Source organism: Battus philenor, unplaced genomic scaffold, assembly GCF_028537555.1.
Source record: "Battus philenor isolate CCGP_79_NKW_IND1 unplaced genomic scaffold, ilBatPhil1.0.hap1 SCAF_23, whole genome shotgun sequence".
NCBI classification, from domain to species: Eukaryota; Metazoa; Arthropoda; class Insecta; order Lepidoptera; family Papilionidae; genus Battus; species Battus philenor.
The window spans coordinates 9,128,694-9,141,970 of NW_027181686.1; the positions used below are offsets into that span (position 1 = coordinate 9,128,694).

A 13,277-nucleotide genomic window follows, 5' to 3' on the forward strand; every position below is an offset into this window, starting at 1 on the left:
CCAGTTAAAGTATAGCTCCTATCACCCTGTATAAAGTGAATATTCTTTATAGCTTTTACATGAATAATCAATCAGATTCTTTAATAGTACCTATAGGTGAAATATACTCGTATATTTTAGAATGTAAACGTATGAAATATTTTTAGGTATTTAAATAAATTAAGAATTTTTGCGGTACGACTAATCCTAATGACGAGCATTAATATAAAACAAAATTAATTCGATTTGGCTTGCATCTCTCAATTAAATACAGCCGTAAAGTAAGAAACTTAATTTTTTTACATTCTTTTAAAACCACGATCATTGTTATTATTAATATAGCTAACAATGCGCAAATAAATTTATTTGTAAAAACAGTCAAAGAAATTTTGTTTCTGTATGCAGTAAGCACTGATACGAAATTATTTTGTTAAAACCCAGTTCTTCATTGTACTTATAAAAAGGACCGTCGATATAACAAGATTAATTAGTTATAAGAAGTTCTTTGGGTCAAGTGGATTACTTATAATCAAGCTGTCCGTATTGTTCGGCAAAATCGAAAAAAATGATAAGGAAATGAAATCCTACTCAGAAAAAGTGTACAAAAATTTTCGAAATTGGACTAAAGAAAATGGAAATTTTTAATCCGGGTTGAAATATAATTTTATACATATGATTTTTGTGCAACAGAAAAGAGCTATTCGGAAATCTATAATATGAGAGCCTACAACTCTCCTAGAAAAACATCAAAAAAATATGGCAATACGTAGTCGTTTTTTGACTATGATAATATTTTTTTTCCACAAGAAGTAGTAAGTTGAAGTTTAAAGTTCATGTTGTACTTGTTCAAGTAGTTTTCGGAAGTGCTACACTCGAAGTTATAGACCATTATATATACCTGGGACAAACAATTCAGCTTAGTAAGTCCCACTTCGAGAAAGAGATCATATGGGCAGCGTTCAAGAAGCTGCGAAACATCTCGTTCAAAATACCGCTATGCCTGAAGACGAAAGTCATTGACGAATGTATTGCCAGTGATGACATACGAATCCGAGACTAACTTGGGAGTCTCAAGTCAAGAGTGAATAGGTTTTTCTAGACAAATACGTAACATTGTAGACTTGAGGCGAAACGCAGGTTAAATGCTTTGTCTAGATTTGACTAATATGATGGTCTCTAACGACGGGCATCATAAGAAAACTCAAGGTCATCTAGAGAGGAATGGAGAGCGCTATGATCGGAGTTTCGCTGTGAGACCGAATCACAAATAAGAAGATACGCAGAAGAACCAAGTTAACCGATGTAGGTCCAAGAATAGCACACATGGACGGGGCATATTTCTCGTACAATATTCTTGGCTTGTGGTCAAAAGGCTCTCGAGTGGCGACCACGAGCTAGTAGACGCAGCGTGGTTAAGTCCCCCATTAGATGGACCGACGCTCATGACGTTAAGATCGTGGAAGGAAGTCGGTGGATGCTGGCAGCCCAAGAGCAGTCATTGTGGCAAACTTTGGTGGAGTTAGTGAGCATCTATAGGTAGAAAAGAAGAAATTAAAAAAAATCTACACCAGAAACATTAAAAAGAAATCTATAAGAGTGTGAAGAATTTTTTAAGTGAGAATAAAGCTTGGAGATGAATTTTTCCACTACATTAACGTGTTTGTAGTGTTAACTCTTGTGTTTGTTGTGGATTCTTATTAGATCAGATCGCGATTAGAACATCGTTACTGGACTCTTTTGGCATTGTTTTTACAATGTGCACGAGTGTTCACTGTAAAATGAGTAATAAAACTAACAATTCTATTCGTAATGGCATCGTACCAGCTCGAAATATATTCTTCCTTTTACGTTGAGTAAAGTAGCCATCAATTGTAATACAGGCGAATTGTCAATCAACACTCGTGATTTATTAGGTGCTCGGTCTAAGTCTTTCAAGTGATATCTGGGTCAACCCACGGGCCGTCGACCGGGGGACTTCGCCCCCTTGCGTTCACTTAACCGCGTGATCTGTTCACATCCTTTCGAAGTGTTCAAGCCAGCGAATTCGAAGAATTTTATCTATGACTTCGATGAGTTTCGGAGGTCAATTGTTTAATCTTCTTTCTTTTTATCAACGAACGTTTATACGCTGCAAAGTTTTAAACCGGAAGTGTTTAACCAATCATAATGTATCAATTAATACTATGGTTATTTTTATAACACAATATGTTGAGACAAAAAGTTTTTGAGCCTTTTTTTGTTCTCCGATTTGTTCTTAGGTATATTTACTTCGTGACTTTGTAAAATTATTTTTAAATTGTCTATATTTTGCTTAATAGAAGTAATATGATATAGTAAACAGGCCAATGTCATGTTCTTCATTGGTTCGAAATTAATAGTTTAGTATTAAATACTAAAAAGAACCAAGACCATTCAGTAAACACCTCCTAACGTAAAAAGTCAAAATTATGGCTTACTTATTAACAATCAAATGTTGAGCTGACTGACTTAATGGTTCTCTTGGGCATTACTTTCGATAAAAAGCTACAGTGGAACCCTCATCTCTCAACACTCGCAGGCAAACGCAGCTCAGCCGTCTTTGCAATTGAAAAAGTAAAACAATATTGTTAATATGGCTCGACTTGTATGTTTAAGTTATTTTCATAGCGTTTCCTCTTTAGGTATATCATTATGGGGCAGTGCCGCTGATACTAATTCTATATTTATTTTACAGAGAAAAGCTGTACGGGCTATTTATAACCTAAAATCTAGAGATTCCTGAAAGATAATTTTAAAGAAATTAATATTCTTACGGTTGAGTGACAATACATTTTCAATAACGTATTAGTTATGCGTCACAATTTAAAGTGTTATCTAAAAAATAGAGACAGACATAATGAGTAATAATAAACTCGTAACACCTAAATTTCGTCATTCAAAACAGATCCTTTATGGATCTAAGTATAAGCAGAAATGATAAAGTTCTACGAGATATTTTAGACCTGCCTTTTCTGTAGAAAATTATAAATATATTATTAAATGAATGTTATCATTTAATAATATCTAGCATACAAAAGTTTTTTTGTTTATCGAATGTGTGGAGCTTTATTTAATGTCTAATTAAATAGTTGAGATATATATATATATATATATATATACATAAGGAATTATTGAATTTATTTTAAAAGAGCAACTGTCGTTTCTGACTGGCTCTTCACAAACAGTCAGCGTTCCGAACCGGAAAATATAGTTGCGTATAATGTTAAAATAATCGAAAATGAATAGCGCAAGCGCAAGTAAGCACTTGAACAAAGATATTTTGGATTTGAATTTGTTTGAAACGGATTTTACAAAATTGTAACCGAAAGAGAGGTTGAGAGGCTTTCATTAAATAAAATGAATTCAAACCATATGCAGCTTCTTATAGGTGCAAAACCTGGCTAGAATATTTTTTGACATTTTATAAATAACGACGAATTTTTTTTAAATTATATTTACAAAAGTCCGCGCGGGTCATGCGAAGAGAGTAAGAAAAGCCAGTTCTAATAACATGAGAAACAAAAATTTATACACTCTTTGTTTAACCAGCATCGTTATTGGTTTCCGTTCTGTCGTCTAAAGGCGCATAAAGTATCATTGAACTTGTGGAACTACGGGTTCTGGAATTGCTTGACCCCGTTTTCGAGCTTCACGCCTTAAAGCCTCGGTAAAGAGATTAATCTCTATTTGCATTTTCCGGATCCATTTTATTTAATACCACTTAACTATCGTATTTGCAAACTCTATTTTGTATAAATAAATGGGTCACACGTGAGGTTTTTTGTCGTTACCCCTGTATGGTGTGGGACGTTACAATTTCGAGAAAGAAGTTTTTCAGATAATTTTTTTTTACTAAAATTTGTCTTCTTTCTTTTTCAATATATCATTCATATTTTTTCTTTCTTTCATCCATCAAAAAATTTTTCACTCCATAAGCATTATTTATTGTCATTCAACCATGGCCTTTCATCCTTCTCCTACATTCTCAAAGCATCACAGGTTATTTATCAAATTATTGTTTCATAGTTTTGTTTTTTTTACTTTTCTATACACATTCTACATACATTTTATTATATTGTACAACTTATTTATTAGTCACACGTGACTTTTTAAGTTTTTCAATGATCTTCCCAAGTATACCACCATGTATAAACAATCTAAGGCATACAGACAATTAGTCTAGAAGTTTTTTTACAGAATAATTTTGTATCTATTGCGTTTGTTTTACTACTGGCCATCTCTTCGGGCTTTATTGGTAAGGTCGAAGTTGCTCAATGACCCACGGAATCAGTTATTCTCTGGATTATTTTACGAGAATGAGTCACGAATGACGTGATCTGTAGATGAATGACAGTAACTGTCTTAACCCTGCGGATTGGCATGTTGAAGTGGTAGTGAACAAGCCATATAGTGTCCAGATGGCCGCAGAGTCTTTAGGGTGCTTTAGTAGAGACTACGGCTCAGCGCTTGCCTTATGTACCTTATTAAATTCGCTGAATGCAAGTCGCTTATATTTGGTATTATTGGAAACCTTTGGGAGAGGCCAGTGTCTAGCAGTGAATGCCGACAAAGACAGGACGTCTATTGGGCCAGTCAGTATTATATACCGTTGATATCGACACCTACCAGGTTTTACGTAAGAAATAGGCATAGGTTATTATTGTGGGATTACGTAATAAGATTTTTGAAATTTTGAAAAATTCTATGGTAAATTCCACAATAGCAATCGATCCATAAAGCAAAGGCACCCTGACGTACACCCCCGAGAGTCCAACGAAACGATCGAAAAACTCGGTTGTCTCTTAATCTGATGGAATTTGTATTGTAATGACCCGAACGAGGTATCCGAGAGAGCACTTTGAACTTAAGTTCTGAAAAGAAATCTCAGCAAAGTCTTTAGTACGTACTGGGCATACAGCAAACTCGGTAACGGTATTTATAAATGACGAATATCACTAATTCGTGCACAAGAAGGGCTGTTTAATTTCTGCTTATAGCTTCTCTGTCTCTTTTGTTTTTAATATAATGAATGTAAAATTCATAATATTCCACACGTTCACCTTAATCAAAATTTCAGCCGTAGAATGTACACTCCTTCAGCCATATGTCCAATTAGATTCTTTGGAAGTAGCCCACGTCTTTCTTATTTATATATTATATGTAAACAGATATTATTTACAATTGCCTACCTTTTTTGGTGTAATTTTGATCCAAAAGAAATGGCAGCGAGTGTAGCTAATGGCGTCCGAATTCAAATTGGCGTTCGAATTTGAATTCGTACTCGAGAATAACATAACCCTAAAAAGTATTGTAGCCGTAGTGACCAGCATAATCGATATGTATATATATTTAAAACAGATCGTGTTTAGACTATTGTATATTTTGTCGTGCCAAATCAAAAGCCGGGTATTATATAAAGGTGTCCGTATTTTCCATCCATTTTCATTGTCGAATAAGGGTCGGAAAAATACAGAAAATACAAAAATTTCGCCTCTAGAATATACTACTATTCAAACTTATATCCAACGATGATTAGGAGGGCATTATAATAATATATATCAGGGGTGGCTAAACTGCGGCTCAAGAATCACATGCGATCTTTAAACGATTGTTATTGGCTCCGATTGACTGTCGAATTATTTCAATATTTAAATTTATATAAACTACGTCAGTTTGTGGGAAGTCGAAACAAATTACTGGTGTGAATAAATACACATATTTTGTACTTTTGTCATATAATCTCAATAAATATAGTTTTTGTTAAAAAAAAATCGTATCGTTTAAATGCGTATTAAATTGAGGCTCAAGAAAATTTTCAAATTTCGAACAATGGCTTGTACTATCAAGGAGCTTGCCACCTCTGATATATACAGTTATTCATCTCAACAAAGACCCTGCCTGCACAGAGCGTGTGAACATTCAATAAACCTTTCTGAAATACATCTTTCAGTTGTACGACATATTTCGGGTAAGAGGGCAAGGAACTCGTTGGACGCTGTGAAAATATCTTTTATGTATTTTTCTTTAGCTTATATTCTTAGGGTACCTTCGTACTTTATACTAAGCTTTGTAAATGGAGGGCGTAAGGGTCCTGTCACACGAAAACATGTTCAATATGTACCTTGTCATAATAGAAAACCTTTTAAGAGTTGAATTTTACCTGAATACGTGGTAAATCATATCTAAAAATCTATGGTTTCAAAAATATCAAGTAACGCAATGGCAATATAATAAAACAAGTCGTTTTCGAAATACGGAGATTTTTTCTGCCAGAAGTTACTGGGCCGTCGCATTCGAACATAAAAAATAAATTAATGTGACATACTTCACGTGATTAATTTATACAAAATGATTGGAAATCGATTTTTCAAGCTTTTTGCTAATAAATATGCTGCACATTCACCCCTTTAAAACTGTTATACCCATAATCAATCACTCTATATAGACAATACACGACTAAATATTCTTTAAATACTGACGGAAGTTGTTAATTACATATTGTTCATCTTCTCTATGAATCATAAAAAGACCAAATTGGGCCTAACAAGCTAATAATAAAAGTGCCCGTTTCTACAGCCGTAGTTCGAAACGTTTCTCCCTTGTACTTAGAAAAGTTCTTTATAATTAAACGCAATTAATGTAATTGATCGAATCCACCGAAACGTCCTCGATTGGAGTCGTTCAACCAAGGAAAATACTTACGGCGCGGTTAGCTACAAAACCTTAAGCGTAATTGAAAATCGAAATCCGTTTTGTACAAAGGCATACGAGAATGTATAGGCGTTTAAATATTTCTTTCTTGTAATTCCACAGACAGTTAAGGTATCATTAAGTATATCATAGTTATGGGATATAGTGACGGTATCACAAAAATTTAGCGATAACTTAAATATTCGTTATAATCAAATAAAATATAATGCCTTTAAAATTTCGTATTACAAATTTATAAAAGTTCATAAAACAAAAACTTGGAAAAAAATCCTTTTTCAATGTGAAGGATATTTTTAATGATGAAAGAGCTTGGAAATGAATTGTTCTAAGTGATGTATTAAAAATATCGAAAAAGTGAACACTAAACAAAAACCATCGAGTTTGTTGTTGGCACTTCTCATAGCAGGGTGCGATTGGTACTCTTTTTTTAAGTATACTTTATAAGAAAAGGACCAATATTTAGCCACTTCCGCACATGCAATGGTAGTCGTGCAACAAAGTGCACCGCCCGCCAGCCTGCTGATAAATGCGCATGCGGCAAACAATGCGAATTACACAACTACCATTGTTAAATCACTCAACACGTGTTTCTCTGACTCTGTATACTTTATAGTAGAGTTAAATCTGGTTCGTTTCTATGAAATCAGATTCTTCTGGAATTCTTCTCACGTGTAGTGATCGTTTTTAATCATCTTATTTGGATTATAATATATTTAAATATATGAATGTAAAATGTTAAAAAAATAGCGTAATATTGAATTGTTACCACAACTGTTATAGCCCAGCGTTTTCTAGTGTCGCTTAGAGATAATACCGTAATATAACATGTGGGACCACTACTTAGGTTAGTCAAAAAGTGATATTTTACACCTAGGACATGCTGTTGTCAAAGAGATTGGTTCACACTAACGAGCCGACTTCCGAGAATCAAACCCGCGAACAATTATCGCTAATAGCAGCCCTACACGATATACTAAAGAAATATCTTTACTTATAGAAACATGAATAATCTTTATTTATTTTATTCTGTTAATTTTTCCATTATAGAAGATATTAAATATACATCTCGCGAGTTTAATTATGTGACACTTGCAGCCTATCCACTCTCGTTTCAATTACACTTTTTCTTGCAACTGACAGGCTATAAAACTCAATATTTCATAAATAATAGAACGTTTTTAATATGAATCATTGAATGTTTTGAAATTTCGTTTACTCCTAGACAGAAAGGTATCATAAGGATGAAGACAGAAAATTAAGTTTTTCGTTCAAAACCGTGCATTGTGTTCAGATTCTTGTTTGGCCAGTTAACCTCTTTGTTTTTTTTTTGGTTTTGAAATTTTATGTCCTCCTAGCATCGTTTTCTTCAATTCTAAGAATCGTATCCTTATACTGGCTTGTCACGGTATCAATTCCTACTGTTGGCAACCTCCATAACGTCGTATACATTTTTGTCAACTGCGTAGCGCATTTGACAGAACAACCGTATTTAGGCCACATCTTTGTGCTCTTTGCCATTTATTTTGATATGAATCATCAGTTCCTTCTGGTTGTCTCTCGCTAAATACTCAAGAATTCTTTTGTGGTATCTACCATCTGGTAGTGAGCTTTGCAGTGATTTTGAGTAGACCTTAGTTTTACTTCAAGGCTCAACAAATCACGTCACCTAAAATAAACGACCTCGTAATGTGAATCCGCGACCATAATAATTGTTTTTTAATTATTTGTCTCAACGCAAAGATACTTTCTTTACAGTGTAATAGTTGCAAGCTAGGGAGGTTTAAATCTAATTTAAGTTACAAAATCATGTTTCGACTTTTATCACATCTATAAATCATTATAATTATATCAGTCGATTGACAAGGCAAGGCGTAGACCCGTCACGATGATCTGGTGCTGCTCGAATTCAGCAACTTTCCGAGTCCTCGAATACGTCGTGGGTCCTACTTCTCATTGCATCTGCTGACGAGAGCATTTCAACCCCAATGACCGTTGGTTGCATGAGCGAATTACCTTGCCCAGTAGAAACGAATAACTTTCGAACTACGTTGATCGCTCTCCACATTTTTGCTCCAAGTCAGTAAGTCATCACCGGCAAGACAAATTGGTCAAAGACTTTCGTCTTCGTACATTGCGGTATGGATACATTTGCATCAAATTGTATATTCCATAAGACTTACCTTATAGGCATTCTCAACCAGTCAAAGAAAGGTGGATAATTAATGGGCAGATGTCTTTATGTTATACAAAAGTTTATTAGTTATATGAACATATGCTATATATATATAAAAAAAGTACTAAACTTACTACATCATTACTTATAAACACATATTTATAAAGGAAGGTATGGTATGTTCATGAATTACACATAATAAATAAAATAAATATATATACATATAAACAAAAATTCTTTTTTTAACATATAAAGGTTCGTAGACTCTAATTCAGAGGGAAAGTTCTAAAGTAGAATTTGAATAGGAAAAGAAGAATGAACGTAGTTCGATTTGTGAGATGGATGGATTTCTCTAATGGTTTGAATCGAGGATTTGCAAGTATGGGGTTAAGAAAAATGAATTGTAAGACGAGATAGATAGTAGTGAATATCAAGTGTAATATACAGTAAGAATCATTTATGTAAAGTGGATCAATTAAAAACGTGACACTAGCTGTTTAGGCAACTTTATTCAATTTCGGCACGGGCTTTGATTAGAGAACGTTCTCAAATAGCCAGGATTTAACTTTAATGGACGGTTAGCGAACTTTGCCGGGGGCTTTGCACTGCTGTCCTACTAGGGAGGATCGATGACAATCCTTTATTAAATTTCAAAGTGAAATATAGCGTTTAATGCTTTTTATAGCATTATATAATCTTTTAATAACAGATTAAATGTTTGATTATCATAAAAATAGTATAGCTCATTCGTTAGCAAAAAGTTTTTACTTTTTTTTTGGTCAATAATGTGTAGCTGAAGGTTTTTTATTTTTTTTTATGGCCCCCGCTATTGGAGGCCTCTCGTACCCCTAACTTATTGGGATCAGGGACTTTATTATTCAATAATTTTTTCAGTATTTTCTTTACTTATCCCTCTCTTTCACGCGTCACAATATCTTTCATTCTTTACTTTCGTCCTTCACAATATCTTTCGTTTTGCTTTTTTATACCTTCTTTCTTTCCTCGCCTTTCTTCCATCATTTTCTTACTCTTAGGTGGCTAGGTACATTTTTTTTATTTATTTATTTTGTTCTTACATTTTATTTTTATCATTATTAATACATAACAATTCTATACATAATTTATCATACATTTCTATTTATTTTGTTAAAATCGTTTACATGCTTTTTATTTCATTTTTAGTTTCTGTTCCTACTCGGTTTTATTCTTATCAATTGCATTGCCTGCCACCCTGCGAGTAAAGGACAGGAAGGATGGGCGAAGATTGTCGTCCCCCATCATTAAGGCGATGTTTTCTACATTCACGTTTAGCTTTACCTTCATTTCAAGAATGCTTTGTTTTAAATATGATCGCTATGAACCATGTATTTCCTCTAATGGAATGGGACAGGCCAGTAACTTCAGGTTGTACGAAGTTTGAGGAGACACATAGTAAACAATAAATAAATTCAATATGCATTGTAGTAATTCGAATTTTTAAATTATTGAAATTGAGATTTGAATCGTGTATATCATAAGTAAATTGACATCAAATGCGTTATACAGATGCCTTTAAAGAGTAAAGATTTAAAACCAAACAACCTTTGTAGTGTATATTAAAAATATACATTTTTTAACACTTCGTGGAACATAAGTATGTTGATCTTATAACAACGCACCGATGGCACAAAAAAAGATTCATTATTGTTCTCTGAAGACGTTACGGTGTTACTCAAACGTAAAAGTCTTCAAAACTGTATTTTATTGGAAATAAATGCAAATTGAACATCGCAAACTATTTTTAACAAAATCTGACGCTATTTCATCGACTTTAATCAAAAATTTTAATCAATTTTAAAGACAGACTTTATAATTTAAACATGTTATTTATTCTAGAACAACCTTTCAAACAAAAGAATATTTTTAATTTATCTTTCGCACGCCGTATTACGTATTACATAACTCACATCAGGCATATGATGTAATTTTAATAATTTGCAAGTCATTAACAGATATATATTTAGGTATTTTAATAATACAAAATGTATATACATAACACCCTTTTTAAAAAAAATAATAAATGTTCAGTTTTAACAGCTTTATTTAATAGCAATTGTTAAATGCTATATGCTATAAAGCGGGTACATCACTACGAACCCTAAGCCATATTACGTACCATATTCGTTGTATGCATCACATTGTTTTCAATGTGACCCAGCCTTAATGGGATGACAGATAAAATCCTCTAAGACAGACGTAACCAATTTTCATGAAAAAATGTTGCATAATGTTTGAAATCGGTAGGCTGCATTTTCATTTTAATATTATATTTACTGGATCTACTAGTGATTGATTATACGTGTAAAGCTTATAGGGATGTATATATAGATCTTTTGCCGTGAATTAATGTTTAGTTTAATAACATAATGACAATATATAAAGAAAAATGATTTTTAAAATTCGGATATAACATATATTAAAACTAATTATTGTTAATTAACTATCTCTGCATAATTTGTAATGCTAGAAGTTAATGTCATATCGCATTTAAATAGAAAAATTAAATCAATATAGAATATTTTAAAGTGATTTTCATAACACAGGAAGAAAGGTTACGTAAAATCTATTACTAGCCATCCTGTATAATACCTATTCATCTCTTTACGTAACGTATAATTATATTTTTGTACCACATCCAGAGAAAAAACAAACAGCTGTGAGCATGTAATATATTTAAATATATGTTGTTATAAACTTGGAAGCTAAGAAATGATAACTGATTAATTCAAACAAAACATAGAACACAACTCGATTTCAGTAACCCATCTTAAATTTGAAATGTTTATAATAACATATAGCGATTAAATTATTCATATTTGGAACTTAAACTAAATTCGCTTCGAAATTTAAATAAATATACATTGAAAAGTAATTATTCTTAGCACGCCTTTACTCCAATGTACTGGAATTGAATTATCAACATGATGTAAATATTTACTATTACTGTAGCACTATTTAAATGTAATCTTACAAGATATGTAAAATAATTAGGGTTTACAAAAATCTGCATCGGCCGGGAATCGAACCCGGGCCGCCCGCGTGGCAGGCGAGCATTCTACCACTGAACCACCGATGCTCATATAAAAAAAAGGAAACACATACAAATTAACGGACTTTTTAAATTCTTTATAACAGATTTTGACTAATTAATTTCGCTATGTGACATAGGTTTCTAAAATCGCGTTCACAATTCGTAATCGGGCGTTTATGAACTTAGGAAATATAAATTTCGTGTATAACAATTTAAAAATCAACGAAATTACTGAAATTATTTTAATTTAAAAAAAAATGACAAGATAGACAAGGCGTATATTTTTATAACACTGCCTACTTCCCATACAGTGCTACGCAGTATTTTGTTTTACAAAATTATATACAATACCACAACAATGATCGTTCAACCCTGAAACATATAGCGCATCTTCTTAACCTACTCAAAGGCCTAATCCTAATTACATGATCAGATGAACAACCTGTGCAGATCATCACTTACAGATGATGAAAGTGATTGTTTATTAAGAGTTTTTCGGACGCTGCATGGAGTCACTTGGCACAATGGGAGACTGAATCTCGGCTAGTGATATCTCCCGATAAGCAGTGAGTTTCAGGCGTTTCAGGCGGCTGGCTACAATTCAATCCCACTGCCAATCGTCTTCGAAAATCCAGTATACAGAATGATTGGTTATAGATGTAAAAACCTTAACGGGTGATGATTTTGGTTCTAATAATTTGTGTAAATTGTACACTATGAAACTGTTTTAGAAGGCGACAGGCCAATAAGTTTTGGCACAACGATTGTAGAGGCAGATAGTAAACAATAATTACTTTTAATATTCAATAATAATTAATTTTGACAATGATTTTTTACTATATTGTTATTGTTATTTATTATTTCTGAAACCATCGATTATGTGTGGGGTATACCATTTATTGATAGAATATAAGCCTATACTTCCACCGCTTTAAAGATTAGACGTTTATTTCCAATCAACCTGTATATCAGACTATAGTTTCTAAAAAGTTGATAGAAATTTTAATATAATGGTAGATGTTATAGTTACTCTATGTGATATATGATCCGAAGTCGATAAATAGCTTCGAGAAGTTATGTAAATTTATATAAATTCTACAGAGATGTCTTTAACAAGGGTTTGTACGTGGTTAAACGAATATTAATAAAACGTTTCGAATTGTTTGAGTACAAAGAACTCAATCTTTGTTAACCTTGTACGGTTTTATTTTTATTATTTATATAATTTTTGTAGATTTGTGCGAAATTGTAAAATAATTTTATTTTAGAATCTAAAGTACGGATTCTCTTTAAAGTTTTGAAGCTGAATTACTTTCGTAGCAGCGT

The 13,277-nt window shown here is 32.8% G+C and overlaps 1 non-coding gene across 1 annotated transcript; it reads right to left on the reverse strand.

The window, feature by feature from the left end:
- Nucleotides 1-11,925: 11,925 nt before the first annotated feature.
- On the reverse strand, nt 11,926-11,996 carry TRNAG-GCC (transfer RNA glycine (anticodon GCC)). The gene has a single exon. It is a non-coding gene; the product is annotated as a tRNA-Gly (tRNA).
- Between the last annotated feature and the right edge of the window lie 1,281 nt (nt 11,997-13,277).